At 37.4% G+C, this 15,312-nt stretch overlaps 1 pseudogene; it reads right to left on the bottom strand.

The window, feature by feature from the left end:
* LOC110890050 overlaps positions 1 to 14,697 on the bottom strand; it is a 46,311-nt pseudogene extending 31,614 nt beyond the window's left edge.
* Positions 14,698 to 15,312: the final 615 nt, after the last annotated feature.

Below are 15,312 nucleotides of genomic sequence, written 5' to 3'. Positions count from 1 at the left end.
GCTGGCCTGTTCGAGAGGCCGGCCTGTCCTGTCCGATAGGCTGGCCTGTCCTGTTCGATAGGCTGGCCTGTCCTGTCAGATAGGCTGGCATGTCCTGGCCGATGAGCTGGCCTGTTCGATAGGCTGGCCTGTCCTGTCCGACGGGCTGGCCTGTTCGATAGGCTGGCCTGTCCTGTCCGACGGGCTGGCCTGTTCGATAGGCTGGCCTGTCCGATAGGCTGGTCTGTCCTGTCCGAGAGGCTGGCCTGTCCGATAGGCTGGCCTGTCCTGTCGTTCGGCTAGCCTGTCCGATCGATTGGCCCAGCCGTTCGGCTGGCCCGTCCGATCGGTTGGCCCAGCCGTTCGGCTGGCCCGTCCGTACGGAGGCCTTTCAATCCTAGTTTTTGGTGCGTTGCGATAGTTTGGGCCACATTTCCATATATTTATATTATTATTTATTTATTTATTATAATTAATCACAAAAAAGGTCGTATACACGTATCTATATATTCAATATTCAGTGCGATGATCGAGTTACGCGTGCCTTCGAGTGCGTTCTTCGATGTGATGTGCCACAGTGATTATCGGGGTACTACTTGCTCGTATTGCCATCATCGTCATGACGGCTGGAGGCATGGTACTCACCCGATAGTCCTTGTTAGCGTTGGTTGTTTACGTTTTGACACCTCACGCCTATCGAGGAGGGTAGAATAGGTCCTCACTCAACGCCATCGTTAGCGTTATTATTTTCGAAAATAGCTTTGTAATAGTGATAAAATATGCGTTATAGCGATGTACCTGATATTGTTACATTATGATCCGAATCTCTGGTGCTAGGCGTAACGAGTATAACGAGTAGTAACTACGCACAAAAGTGCGGGTTGTTATAGTATCCCCTGCTTTAGGAAATTTCGTCCCGAAATTAATCCATTAGTAGGGTCATAAGAGTTTATGCGAATGAAGGTATCTATTAAAAGCGTCTAGATGAGCGAGCGAGAGACTGTTTGAGAGTCGGTTTCGAGTAAGAGCAAGGTTGAAGAAGGAGGCTGTTTGAGAGTCAGTTTCGAGTAAGAGAGGCAGCCCTTGGCTGCAGGGGCTGAAGAAGACGCAGAAGAGAGAGAATTTGCAGCAGGGTGATCAAGAAGGGAGCAGCCCTCTAAACTGCTAGAATGAGAAAAGAGAATGAATTCCTAGAAGAGTGTTGATCTGTGTGATCAGCGATGTGTAGAAGCTTCTGCATGATTATATTGCAAAGAGGAGACCAAGAAAAAAAACATGATCTGTGTGAATAAATAGTGAAGTCGAATCTGTGTGATTCATGGTGATGATGTAGCAAGAAGTGAGATTCTTTGTTAATCCAAAAGCAATCGTAGTAGCTGAAGATCGCGATCGGTCCGGTGACTGAATGGCAACGGTGTTGGGCGGTTCCGGTGTTGGGCGGTTCCGAACGTCAGATGAGCAATGGTGACCGGTGATCGCATCGGCAGCGTAAGTATGTTATGGAAGCCAGAACAGCCGCACAAAGAAGATTGTTCTGTGTGAACCGAACATGGTTCTAAGTGAGCCATGTGGAGAAGAAATCGAGACTTGAAAAAGAGAGATTCTTAGTGAACCGAGTATGGTTCTAAGTCAGCAGCGCGGAGACAATGAAGAAGACGATCTTAGTGATCGAAGAAGGGTTCTTTGTGAGCCGTATGAAGAAGAGTTCTAAGTGAACCTATCAGTTCTGAGTGAGCCGAAGAAGACGAGGAAGAAGACGATTTGTATGATCAGATGTACCTACTCTGTGTGTCGCTGGCGTGAGAATGGAGGACCAGATCTTTGTGATCAAAAGGATCGAAAACCTTAGTGGTGTTGTGTGAATTGATCAAGAAAAAAAGGAGAGTCTTAGTGATTCCAGTATTTGTGTGAGAAGTTTGAAGAGATTTGTGTGATCCAAAAAGAAAAAGAAATCTGTGTGATTCAAGATGATCGGAAGAAGAGGCATGAGAAAAGCATACAGTGATCAGGCCTGTGTGTACCAGATCAAAATCGACCTGAGTGAGTCGAAAGGAAAAGCTATGTGAACTGAGGGAAGAAAATTGTGTGGTTACGACTATAAAGACCTATGTGAACCAGGAGTTGTGTGACAAGCTGGTCACCGATGTCGTGCCGGAAACGAATTGGCGGTGTAAAAGGTTATTATGTGAGAAAGAAGTACGTGAAGAAAAGTCTACGATGTAAAAAAACCCAGATCAAGTTTAAAGAAGTGATTTAGCAAGAAACGAATCGGATCTTTGTGAACTGATCAAGCAAGAGAGCAAGAAAGACCGAAGAACCGACATCAAGATTAATGGGGCGAATGTTGGAATTAATCTTGATGTTACGGGTTGTTTACGGGTCAGGGGTCGTCACGTATCGGGTCGGTAGCAATATGTTTTGTAATGGGTCAAGGATTTTTAATTAGTCATCTGTTTTTTAACGTTGAAGCGTTAAGCAAGATTAAGGTAGTGGGTTAATGGGTTAGTGGCCCTAATTATTAGTTAGTGGGTCTTTGTTTATTCCTACATATTATACGTTTTCTTTATGAATGAGAAGTAGGGTTTTTTTAAGCAGCAAACACATTCTTTGTGTGATTAAAGCCTTCAAAACCCAACAAGATACACTAGTGTATTTTCATCATCAAATCATGGTGATTGATTTACACTTGTGTATTGATAATTAAGAGCTAGGATTAGTTTACTAGTGTTCATAATCAAGGGGTTGTTCACTAATGAACCTAACCCCATATATGTATGTATATATATATATATATATATATATATATATATATATATATATATATATATAGGGTAAGGTTCATGCGAGAACCACCTTTATTGCGAGAACCGCGAGAACCAATGTGAACACAACCTAAAATAGCTAAAAAAATCCTAACCCCCCCCCCCCAAGCTAAATGCTAAAAACTAAAACCCCCAAAAAACCTAAAAAAAACTAACCCCCCCCAAGCTAAAATGCTAAAACATAAACCCCCAAAAAACCTAAAAAAAATCTAAAAAAATAAAAAAAAATTCTAAATTTTTTTTTTAATATTTTTTATGTTAAAATCGCTACTTTTAGTAGCAAAAAAAAAAGTTTAAAAAAAATTTTTTTTTGGCTACTAAAAGTAGCGATTTTTATATAAAAAATATTAAAAAAAAATTTTTGTGTGTTTTTTAGCTATTTTTAGGTATTTTTGGTTGTGTTCACATTGGTTCTCGCGGTTCTCGTAATAAAGGGTGGTTCCTAACGGATCTTTGTCCTATATATATATATAGAAAAAGTATATCGTACATTGCGGCTTAACGTACTTCACGTACAACAACGTGCGTGATTTGATCTATAACATGTGTGATTAATGTTTTCAATATGCGTGATTATTGTGTTTCAACATGCGTGATTTTGGATTTTTGAATTATAACGTGCGTGATTTTAAAATGAACGTGCGTAATTACCTGTCGTACGTGATGTACGTTAAGCCGTAATGTACGTTAACCTTCCCCCCTCTCTCTCTATATATATATATATATATGTACACTCACAACCTCAGGTAGTCTGAACCAACATGGATGACCTCTACGTGTATGTGAGCCATCAATAATGTCATCATGTAAAAGTAGATATGCTTGAAGCTGCCAACATGACAAGGGTAATTAATACTCAGATGGTGATTTTTTTTTTTTTTTTTTTTTTTTTTTTTTTTTTTTTTGCATAGACGAGCATTGATCTCATCAGTATTGATGTCGGTCTCACCCATTCAATGCACCAACCAAGGGCACTTGCAAGAAAAAAATCGTCATCTGTAAGTTTTTCTGTTTTAAGCAACTGTTAGCTCTCCACGACTGCGAGGCCTTGGATCATCTTTCCTGCATACATCACATTTTATAGTCCATAGAAAGACAAGTTTTCTTGCATAGGTATGGAGAAAGTTATCATACCTCTAGGTACATTATAGTCCATCATCTTTGAAAAATAAATAAATAAACAAATAAAATATCACAGTTTAATTTGGGTATGACAAGGATTTTAGTTCATAATATGATGAGATATTTTGGATATAACCTAGTCTAAGCTAAATATGTGAATTGATCTAATCCAGATAGATGAAGTAATTAACACTTTTTCAAAATAACACGGTATTTAATAATAAAAAAAAAATTATCAGATTTTGACAGCAAAAAACTGTGCAAAAATGTTTACATCTTACAAGCGTTTATATTATAAGAATTTAGTAAGATAAAGAAGAAATACCACTTTTATGTTAATAGTATAAACAGATATTGAATATTGTAATTTTTGTTGTATTCCACCAAGGCTCCTGTTGAGACAACAAATAATAGACCAAATGTAGTAGCGAGGGTGGTTAGGCAGAAGGGTTAAAGGGTTTAACCTTGCCTAACGCAGGTCGTGGGGTCCCCCCACATTTGCAAGACGTGGAAGGAGGTTCACTAGTTTGTTTTTATTGTTTGAAGATCCAATTCTGAAGTGTTGTTCAGAAAAGGATGAAGAAACAAAAGGAATAAGCGTGAGTTGGATGTGAATGAAAGCCACTTGCGTGAAGCAAGTGTACGATGTGGAGGACCAGAGTTTAAGGAAACAAGTCTGATCCAGAATGTGTTAACTCAATAAATGAAGTGTCAATTATATAGGAGAAGACATCTCCCAAAGAGGCATTCATTTGACTAGTGACCTAGCTTGCAGCGAGGGGCTTACCCTTTCGGGGGTTGAAGCCTTTTGACCCCTGGATGATAGCATGTGCTCTGTGGACCTGCGTTGCTTTTGCGGCTGTGATTGGTGAAACTGTCTGGGGATGTGACTTATTTACTGTTCCCGTATTGCTTTACTTTATCTTTTCAGCTTTTCCAACCATTGAATCTTTTAACCTTTTGGGCGTTTACATATTTAGTCATTTTATTTAGTCTTGGGCTACCCCCGTCATCTGCCCCCCAAGTCAGAGGTTTTTGGGAATAGCTCAAAGACTTTTGACTTTTATACATCTATTTTATTGCCTGAAGGTTTTAAGGGTTCAGTGCTTGAAGGCTTGGAAGGTTGTCAGCAGTTAATGTTTGAATTTTGAATGTCTGACAACTGATTTGATTGATATATGGCAGTACATAGGGTGGCGGTTTTTGCAGGGGTTATTGTTTTACCATTATTACCCCTATATTCTAAGTTGTCATTGTTCTTTAACCTTTAACCATTGAACTTGTTTATGTTTGTGAAATCTAGGATTGGTAATTAGCTAGGTTACTATTCAGTTGCATCAATCTTTCGGTTTCGTGGATCATTGCAACCAAATATATTATCTGTAAGATATTTATCAAAACGAGTAAGTTAACAAATCATGTCTATGTGATTTCCAATTGGTAGTAATTAGGTTACCCGATTTTCTGCTTAACCTGAAAACCCGAAGATTGGTTCTTTTTCTCACAATTGTTTACAACCACACTAATTTAATTTGTTTTCATAATCATTCTCTCAATCAGCAAAAATCAATTAGTTAAAATTAGATAACCATTAAAAGCAATGAACTTTAACACTTTCCACTAAATCCCCGTGGATTCGACGCTCTACTTGCTCTTTACTAGTAAAGGTGATTAGGACACTTTTAATTAAATTTTTGACCGACCTTACGATATCGTCGCATGAAATGAATGATACATTTAAACCTCTATAAATTAATACTCGATAAATTAGTAACCTCGATAAAATTAATAATTTGTCTAGTCCCAACTTGGGACTAGTACAAAATTGGACCCCAATCGATAAAATAATAAGATATAACTTTTTTGAAATCTCAGTGTATACATATTGGTACCAACGAAACTGTAAATTAATAATTACTAAAATATTCCAAATTCTAAGATTGTCTAGTAAAAAATGAATCTATTTTTTTTATTGAACGTCAAATCTATCTTGAGTTCATCTTTAAATCTCCTCATTGCACATAAGAGTTGGGGCATTGTTTTCTCGTATTACAACAAAAAGTTGTGAAGAGTTATTGCCGCTTGCAATGCACTTAAGAAATGTGCATTGAAACTTGTTTTTGTAATTTATGTTTTGGTGCCATGAACTAACGTTTTGTATTTAAAAACAATGAACTTGACAAATTCAATTAATTTGTGAATATGCATTGGACTTAGAAATTTAAAGGTCTTATGTAAAACCATTTTAAATTAATAAACTATTAATTTATCGATATTATAATATCTCGCTAAATTAATAAAACATGTTAGTCCCAACATTATTAATTTATGAAGGTTTTTAGTGTAGATCTTCAACACACACAAAGCCTAAGTTGAGTTCTACGCTTTTACCCAGTTTTACTATTTTGGGTTGAAGTTCTAAGAGTTCATTGTTTTCATGAACATTTCCAAAACATAGATACATGGTTTTCCATGTAATTTTTTATAAAGCTTATGTCATTAGTATAGTTAAAAGTGTGATTTATTTTGAACCTTTCTTGAAGAGATGTAGGATTTGATTTTTAGTATAAAGTATAGACATCCGTTGTGTTTATATAGCATATGTTACGGAAAAAATTTGAATCTTTGGGGTGCGACATTCAAATGAGGAGGTGAAAAACAAACCTAGATAATTGTATGCTTAGGAAACGTACCTATTCAACCCATTGACGAGAATCGTCATCGAATTCAAATGAAGGATCATGAAGTACGTCGGATTTTATAGAATCATAAACTTGCATGAATTTTGGCTTAAGGTCGCTACTCTTTATTGTAGAGAGAGAAGAATAATTGGAATGTGTTTGACGCCGCACCACAAACTTCCCTTGCACAAAGGGTCCGATTGATGTTGGAATCATGTGAGAAGATGCATCGACTGAAGCCCATTTGGATGGAAGACTACATGCCACCCTGAAACAATTATATATGTAACTAGTAGGAATATACGCGCTACGTTGTACGGTTTCGGTCGATATCTATTTTGCTTCAGTATACCAACCGAAAGAAATATGTTCAAAAGAATATCGACACATGTTTTATATCGACAGAAAACCATAAAAATAAATATAAATTGGATAGCGGGACGAATTGATTTTAAATTAATTGTAAATGGAAACATAAATATTATCTTAAATATAGCTTTAATGAAAAAAAAAACTAAAATTAAAACACTAAACATCAAGAAAACTAAAAAAAACAAATCACTAAACATAAAGAAAACTAAAAAAATAAAAATAATAAAGTCTAGCAAAAAAATTAAGAAAGAAACAAAAAAGTCAATAGGATAAAAACACTATCCACATAACTTGCTAATTGTAATTTGCATTAAAGCGTAGACCAACTGAAAACATACATAAAAATAAGCGTGAAAACTAATTATATATGACACATATTTCCAAAGAAAATTTACGTTGAATCGTAAACCAACTTAAATTTATACCGACACGTGCATAAAAATAAGCACGCAAGAAAATAGTTACGGCTTGTTGTAGCGGTATCGAAACGTAAAGTGACTCGAATTTATAGCGCTTAATGAAAACGTATTATATTTTACTCGACGTGTTTTCGAAAAAAATTTACGTCAAAACTTAGACCATTTGAACACGTACATAAAACTAAGCATGAAAACATATTATATTTTACCTGACTCATTTATAGAAAAAAAAATATATCAAAACATACACCAATAGAAAATGTTCATAATAATAAGCATAAAGAATATATTATTAACCAGAAAAATTTATGTCTAAATGTAAATTAATTTAAATTTATAGAAACACGTACATAAAAATAAACACGATTATAAAATTTTTAGAAAGTTAAGAGGTTGATATTGTTAACACTGAATGTTAAAGGGGTAAAGGTTTAAAGAAAAAGTATAGACATAAAAAAGCAGGATTAGGATCAAATACAAAGGATCCTAATTGTAAGAAGTGTAAGAATGATTTATAGAGTGACAAGTGTCCAATAACCTAAAAAACCCACTATACAAAAAAACCCCACTAAAAAAAAAAAAAAAAAAAAAAAAACCTTAAACATTCACCACCACCAAAAACCTAAACCCCCACCCCCCCCCCACCCACACATCACCCACCCTAAAAAAAAGGGTGGGGTTTAGGTTTTTGGGTGGGGGTGGGGGTGGGTGTTTAGTTTTTTTTAGATTTTTTTAGTTTTTGGGGGGTGGGGGGGGGGTTAGGTTTTTTGGGGGTGGGGGGTGGGGGGGGGGGGGGTTAGGTTTTTTTTAGGTTTTTGGGGGGTGGGGGTGGGGGGGGTTTAGGTTTTTTGGGGGTTTTTTTGTGAGGTATAGTTTTTTTTTTTTTGCCGGGGGGGGGGGGGGGGTGGGGGGTTTAGGTTTTTTGGTTGCGGGGGGGGGGGGGGGGGGTTAGGTTTTTGGGTGGTGGTGGGGTGGGGTGGGGGTGGGTGTTTAGGTTTTTGGTGGTGATGTAGTGGGTTTAGTTTTAAGTTATTAGACACTTGTCACTTTATAAATCCTTCTTACACTTCTTACAATTAGAAGCCTTTGTAGAATAACTTGACCCTAAAAAAGCAAAAGGAAAAAAAAAAAAGCTACTGTACATGTTAGGATATATAATATTCGAGCAATCTTTAAAAATTTACGGTAAGAGTTAGTTAGTAACCTATTAACGAATGCCATTTTTCCACAGATCCTTAAGTCTAGATTTCAAAAGTTTTGGAGGACCTAGTGTGTGTATGTGGCTTAAGTGGAGGAAAGGCAGTTGAATTGGGATATTGAATAGGGGTGGTACTCTTTATAGCCAGTTTGTAACTTGAGGGTTGACTTCCAAATGGCTACATCGTGAATCTGCTACTATACATTGTTTAAGATTACAAGTAATCACACATAGTCAGCAGATATTTAATCTGATTCATGTTGATTTAAATGGATTTTACTATTAATAAATGCGTGACAAACAAGTCCTTTTCTTATTTACAAATAGGTGAACGAAATCAAGTTTCTACAAAATAATTTGCTAAACATTAATTTATGAAAGTATCTACTAAGTTGTTCCGTTTTTATATGTTTGTCAGCACATATTGCATACGTTATGTGTAAATAATATAACCTATACATATTTTTATTTTTAGAACCACATATTTCTTTTAATAATATAACCTATAGTTACTTTTAGAACGACAAATTTCTTTTATCCTGTCATGTTTGTCAAAGAGCCACCAACCCTATTAGTAATATAACCTACACATGTTCACTTGCACATAGGGGTGCAAACGAGCCAAGCAGCTCGCGAGCTACTCGAGATCGGCTCGAGAAAAAGCTCGAAACGAGCCGAGCCTTATCGAGCCCGAGCCGAGCTTGAGCCTAAAATAAAGCTCGTTTGATTATCGAGCCCGAGCTCGAGCCTCGCATGCGAAGCTCGTTCTTCTCGTCGAGCCTTATCGAGCCTTAGTGTAAACGAGCCGAGTCGAGCCGAGCTTATTCAAACGTGTTTACAAGCCGACCTCAAACCTAAAAATAAGCTTATTTAGTAAACGAGCCCGAGCCCGAGCTTCACTTATCGAGCTCACGAGCCTAAAAAGTCTATTATTTATATTATTTTTATTTAATATATTAATTAATAGACAATAAACGAGCCGAGCCCGAGCCGAGCTCGAGCTTGAGAAAATACAAACGAGCCGAGCTCGAGCCTTGAAAACAAAGCTCGAATCGAGCCGAACTCGAGCCCGAGCTCACATAAGTTAATCGAGCTCGAGCCTGGTCAAGCTCGGGCTCGGCTCGGCTCGTTTGCACCTCTACTTACACATGTGTTATTTTTATAAATAAGTAAAATCGTTCATTTTAGTTTTCTGAACAACAAGAAGATGGATGAATTCAATCTTTTTTATCGTATATTAACCACAATAATAATACAATAGCAGTGTGGCCATCACCATCCATTGCTAGACTACCCCCCCCCCCCCACCACACACACACACATATACACAGTACAATATTACATTACTAGAAAACTTTATTTTTTCTACAAAAGTTTCCTACAACTCAATTTTTGCTACAATTTTACGATAGAAAAGAAAAACAAAAAACCTAAAACTATCCCACAACTTTGTAATTTCTTAATTATAGTAGAAGTAAAATAATTAATTTAAAAAGGTAAATGTTAAATATGTCAGAATTTTTTAGCAAATTAGCCATGTTTTCTACATTTTTCCCATAAAAAAGTTATTTTATTTGTTATTTCTTAATTTTCATAAAATAGAAAATAATAAAAAATAAAATGTTAAGGTTGTCGGAAATTTGTAGCAACTATTTTCCGGAAAAAAAAAAAGTTATTTTATTTGTTATTTCTTATATATAGAAAAATAAATAATTAAAAAATATAATGTTAAATTTGTCAGAAATTTTTAGCAAATTAGCCATGTTTGCTACAGTTTTTCTCGACAAAAAAAATTATATTATTTGTTATTTCTTAGTTATAGCAAAATAAGTCAACGAAATTAAGTTTCTACAAAATAATCTGCCAAACATTAATTTATGAAAGTTTCTACTATGTTGTTCCTTTTTTATATGTTTGTCAGCACATGTTGCGTACGTTATGTGTAAATAATATAAGTATACATATTATTAGTTTTAGAACTACAAATTTCTTTTAATAATGTAACCTACAGTTACTTTTAGAATGACAAATTTCTTTTACCTTGTCGTGTTTATTAATGAGCCACCATCCCTATTAGTAATATAACCTACACATGATCACTTGCACATGTGTTATTTTTATAAATAAACAAAATTCGTTCATTTTAATTTCATGAACAACAAGAAGATGGATGAATTTAATCTTTTTTATCGTATATCAACCACAATAATAACACAATAGCAGTGTGGCCATCACCATCAATTGCTACAATTGTGACAACCCGAACTTTTACGGTTAGCGTTACTTAATTCCATGATCGTTTAACTAGTATTGTTATGTGTGCTCGTTATGTGATTCCACCTACTAGTATTGTTATGTGTGCTCGTTATGTGATTCCACCTAAGTCGCACATTAGAACCGGGCCACACATATTGTTATTTCAAAAAAAAAAAAAAAACAAACCCTAACCTCTCCATTCCAAACTTGCGGCAACCATCATCAATCTCTCCACTCCAAACTTGCGGCAGCCATCATCAACCCCTTTTCAGCCGATATGCAGCCACCGATCACTGGTAAGGCCTCACCCCCTCGTCCGCAATTCTTTAAGTTAGCACTGTTGTCGTAGTTTCTTCGTCACGGTTTCGGTTTCGGTTTGGGTTTGGGTTTGGGTTGTGAATTCATGTTAAGTGGAACCATGCTTATATATAAATACATTTGTGTTGCAAACTTGGTTAGGGTGTGTGAAATTGTACGCATGAGTACATAACAAAATTGTAGACATGAATGGTACGAAAATGATGTATGTGATGTTAGGCATGAACGTGTCGTATGAACGGGTAACCGGAACTTGTTGAGCTGATTGTACTTGTAAACATAACTGTAGGTTCATGATTGTGTGTGGACATGAAACGCGTTGACGACATCGAATATATCCGTGAATGTATATATATGCCTTTGGTTGAGATTTCATGCAACTGTTGATAGTTATATGTGTAGAATGAAACATAAGTGTAGGTCATAAACCCATGAAACTCGTAAGTGAATCTGTATGATAGGTGTAGAGATGGTTATGTAAGCATACATAAATTCGTGAACACGAAATCGATCTTATGTACATGGTTGCATAGCCGAGAAGATGTTTGGTGCGTCGAGCACGTGTGCACGATTCTCCTTATGAACGACATATAGGAACTTGAGTAGCTCTCTTAGTGTACGTGAATATAGTCGTGCTCGGTTGAATGTGTATTGTATAATAAGAAATCTGCCAATCTGAATATATGTATATATATGTGAACGATGTATGCATGTGTGTGGCTATGATAATATGTGGTCATATGATGAGGGTCTTGGGAATAGATTTCAACGTGTTATAGGATTGTATCACTACATATACATGCTGATTTATGTGGGAATGCATGATATGGTGAATTTGGATGGAAGTTTGTATAATATATGTAAATAATGTGATATTATATATATGTGCATGAACTTAATTTCGAGTAGAATGTGCATGGTCTAAGTGTTGGTTTCATGTGGTGATATGCAATGCAATAATTACAAGTTTGTTTGTGACGTGATCAATGTAGATATATATATATATATATATATATATATACGTGATGTTATGTGATGAACTGAGATTTCGTGGGTGCATGTAAATACATGAGTGTGCGATGTGTACGAATGTGTTATTAGTGATTTAGGTGATAGAGCTTAGTGTGATGTTTAGAGTTCTCGAATTCGAAACCAAGACAACCATGTGAAACTAGGCTACGACATTTAATTAATATATCTAATAATAAAATGGCATCGATATCAAGGCGTACCGGGCATAGAAGCTTCTACACTTGATTTACTTTTTGTTGAGGACCCTAAGGTGAGTTCACTACTCTTTTTCAAGCATGCGTCCCGGGGAGGGACATCTGGTAAATATTCGGGGGAGGAATATTGGGTAAATGAGTTTAACTGTAATGTTAAACTGGGATGTTGGATAATACACTCTTTTCTATCACTTAAGTTCCATCTACTACCGCATTAGTTGCCGGGGAGGCAATGGGGTATTTAGTTGATAGCGCTATTAGGTTTGGCACCCTCACACCGTACCAGGGAGGACAGGCATGAACTAATTACCTTAACCACTCGACCAATGTCTGATAGAGCATTGGGGAAGGGCAAACAATCTGGAGCCATCTTGCGGTATCGAGTTATTATCAACATTGTTTTTGGAATCGCTTTTAAACTGAACTAAACATTTGGCAACTAAACGTGTAACATGGTTTTCGGTAAACAAAACTGTGAACTCGCCAGCGTTATGCTAATACACTTTTCTACATGCTTGCAGGCCTATAGGTACATATCATTGGAACTTGCTGTCTGAGATGCTGGAGTGGTCATGGGTCGAGATACATGGAATCACGAGACAAGTCTAATAGTTTTTATACACTTGGGTTATGAAATTCTTAACTATTGTATTATGCTTCCGCTAAACAATGAATAATGTTTGTAATGTCTTATTTTAATAAATGAAAGTTTTATTTGAAATCTTGTTATGAGTTCAATGTGATTGGTGGCTAGATCCTGGTACGTCACACGCCTCGCGGGGGTTTCTGCATGTGGTATTTTGGGGGTGTGACGGATTGGTATCAGAGCCACTGGTTATAGTGAACTTGGTTTTAAAACGTTTTTATAAAACCAGACTATAACCGAACAGTTCTGAATACGTGAATACGACCATGACACTCAGCTGCAGATTGCAAGGTTCGTCTTTTTCACCTGTTGTATATATTACATGACTAGTGAACACTTGTTTATGATGTAGCATACGGACACACACTCGTCACTATAGCATAATTACATGAATTGCTTGTTTACATTATGATGCGTTGTTAGTATGCTGTAGTCCTTAGATTTCTGTGATCTTGTCGTTTTGACAACCTCCGTTTGACATTTGAGTTTGAGGAACCATTTAACATGAGTTAGGGGGAACTGAGATGAGCATGTAAATCACAATATTATTGTGGGTGCACACATAATAATAGTGTGGGGTGCATGTGAGTCCCAGTGAGGCTTAACAAGTGTAAAAGGGGTTCTGTTCCGTTATTCGATCCAATGAGAAACATAACAAATCTATAGGAGTCATAGTGATGATTGCCTTTAACGCGAGCATGATCTTTTCACTTCCCTCCAAATCCCCGCGAATCTTGATGCCATCGAGTATTACCTGAACACTCATCTGAACGTCTAGCGAACCGTATAAGAATGTTAGGTGATATGTGAACGTATTTGAGTTAGTTATCGAACCGTTGAATGCTTGGTCTGTGCCTTCCTCACTTTCTTCGTATACTTGAATTCCACGAATTGACGCCTTAGATCCCAAAGTATGATCACTTCTGTACTCTCTAGCAACTTATCGTGCATCATTCAATCGGCTCACAAGACCGATGGATAAGAAGTTGAACGTGATACATTACCGATACTAGTATTATGACGACCCTGATTACCGACAACGAACACACCAGTAGATTGACTTCAATCGAGTCCCTAACCCTAGTAAGCAACATTTGGGAGCCAACTCTTACGAATCAATCGGGGCCTAAACGCTGGAAACCGACTGGAATATGGGATGTGTAATTATTAGCGCCATGGGCAGTACCCTAGGACGTGACAAGAACAGCGAGAAGGTGGACCCTAATGACAAAAGATCGCAAGGATCTGTTTTCAAAGCAACAACATTAGAGACAACGGCCACGGCAACAACAAGGTACTCATGATCATAGCCTTCAGTATGGAAATGAAGGAGACTTCGACAAGGATTATCCGGTGTTAAGTCAAGACGCCAACAACCATGGGAACAATAACAGTGTTGGCAATCCTCGTAACGATAACAACGACGATGGAAGTGGTGCTCGTGGAATAGCATTTAGTATTGGCGTGGGCGACGCAAGTATAATAGCAACATGGTGGTCTGCACGTTCTTGGTAACTAATCGCTTCGTCTCTGTTCTGTTCAATCCTGATACCTCTTGAAGCCAGACACGTTGTAGAAGTGGCTGATGGCTAGCTAATTGAAGCCTCACACGTTCACTTAGGGTGCAAACCCGATCTTTTAGGTCACGTGTTTGACATTGACCTTCTTCCTGTACTGTTGGAAACTTCGATGTAGTCGTTGGCAATGAAGGGTTGTCCAAGAATCAAGCAAGAAAATCCTTTGTAAAGAGAAAGTCGCGTGTATACCTCTCCCTGGGGGAGATTCACTGAATGTCAGTATCACTTCGACTATGGAAGTCTAGAAGCGTTTCAGCTACCCTGCTATCCTATCACTGGTTGTAGGTACTCAGCCCGAGGAGAAGAAAAGCGAAAATCTACCAATTTGTATCATGACAGAAGCAACCCTGATTACTCGTACCCCTTATTGTCTTATCATATTGCACCAGGAGGGTTTCAAGGACTGTCCAATCAACTTCAGGAACTGCTGGACAAGGGGTTCTAATTGACCTAGCTTCTCTCCTTGGGGAGCCCGAGCTCTATATGTGAAAAAGAAGGACGAGTCCTTTTGTACGTGTATCGACTACCGTAAACTCAGCACGGTGACAGTTGGAAACCGTCACCCTATACCCCGCAATCGACGACCTGTCTGATCAGCTGCAAGGACCAAGCTTTTATTTAGAAATCGACTTGACATCGGACTGTCACCTGATGGAAGACCTAGGGGAGGATGTTCCTAACACAGCATTATAGACG

This window comes from Helianthus annuus, chromosome 11, assembly GCF_002127325.2.
Source record: "Helianthus annuus cultivar XRQ/B chromosome 11, HanXRQr2.0-SUNRISE, whole genome shotgun sequence".
Lineage (NCBI taxonomy): Eukaryota > Viridiplantae > Streptophyta > Magnoliopsida > Asterales > Asteraceae > Helianthus > Helianthus annuus.
This window is presented reverse-complemented; position numbering and strand designations above follow the sequence as displayed.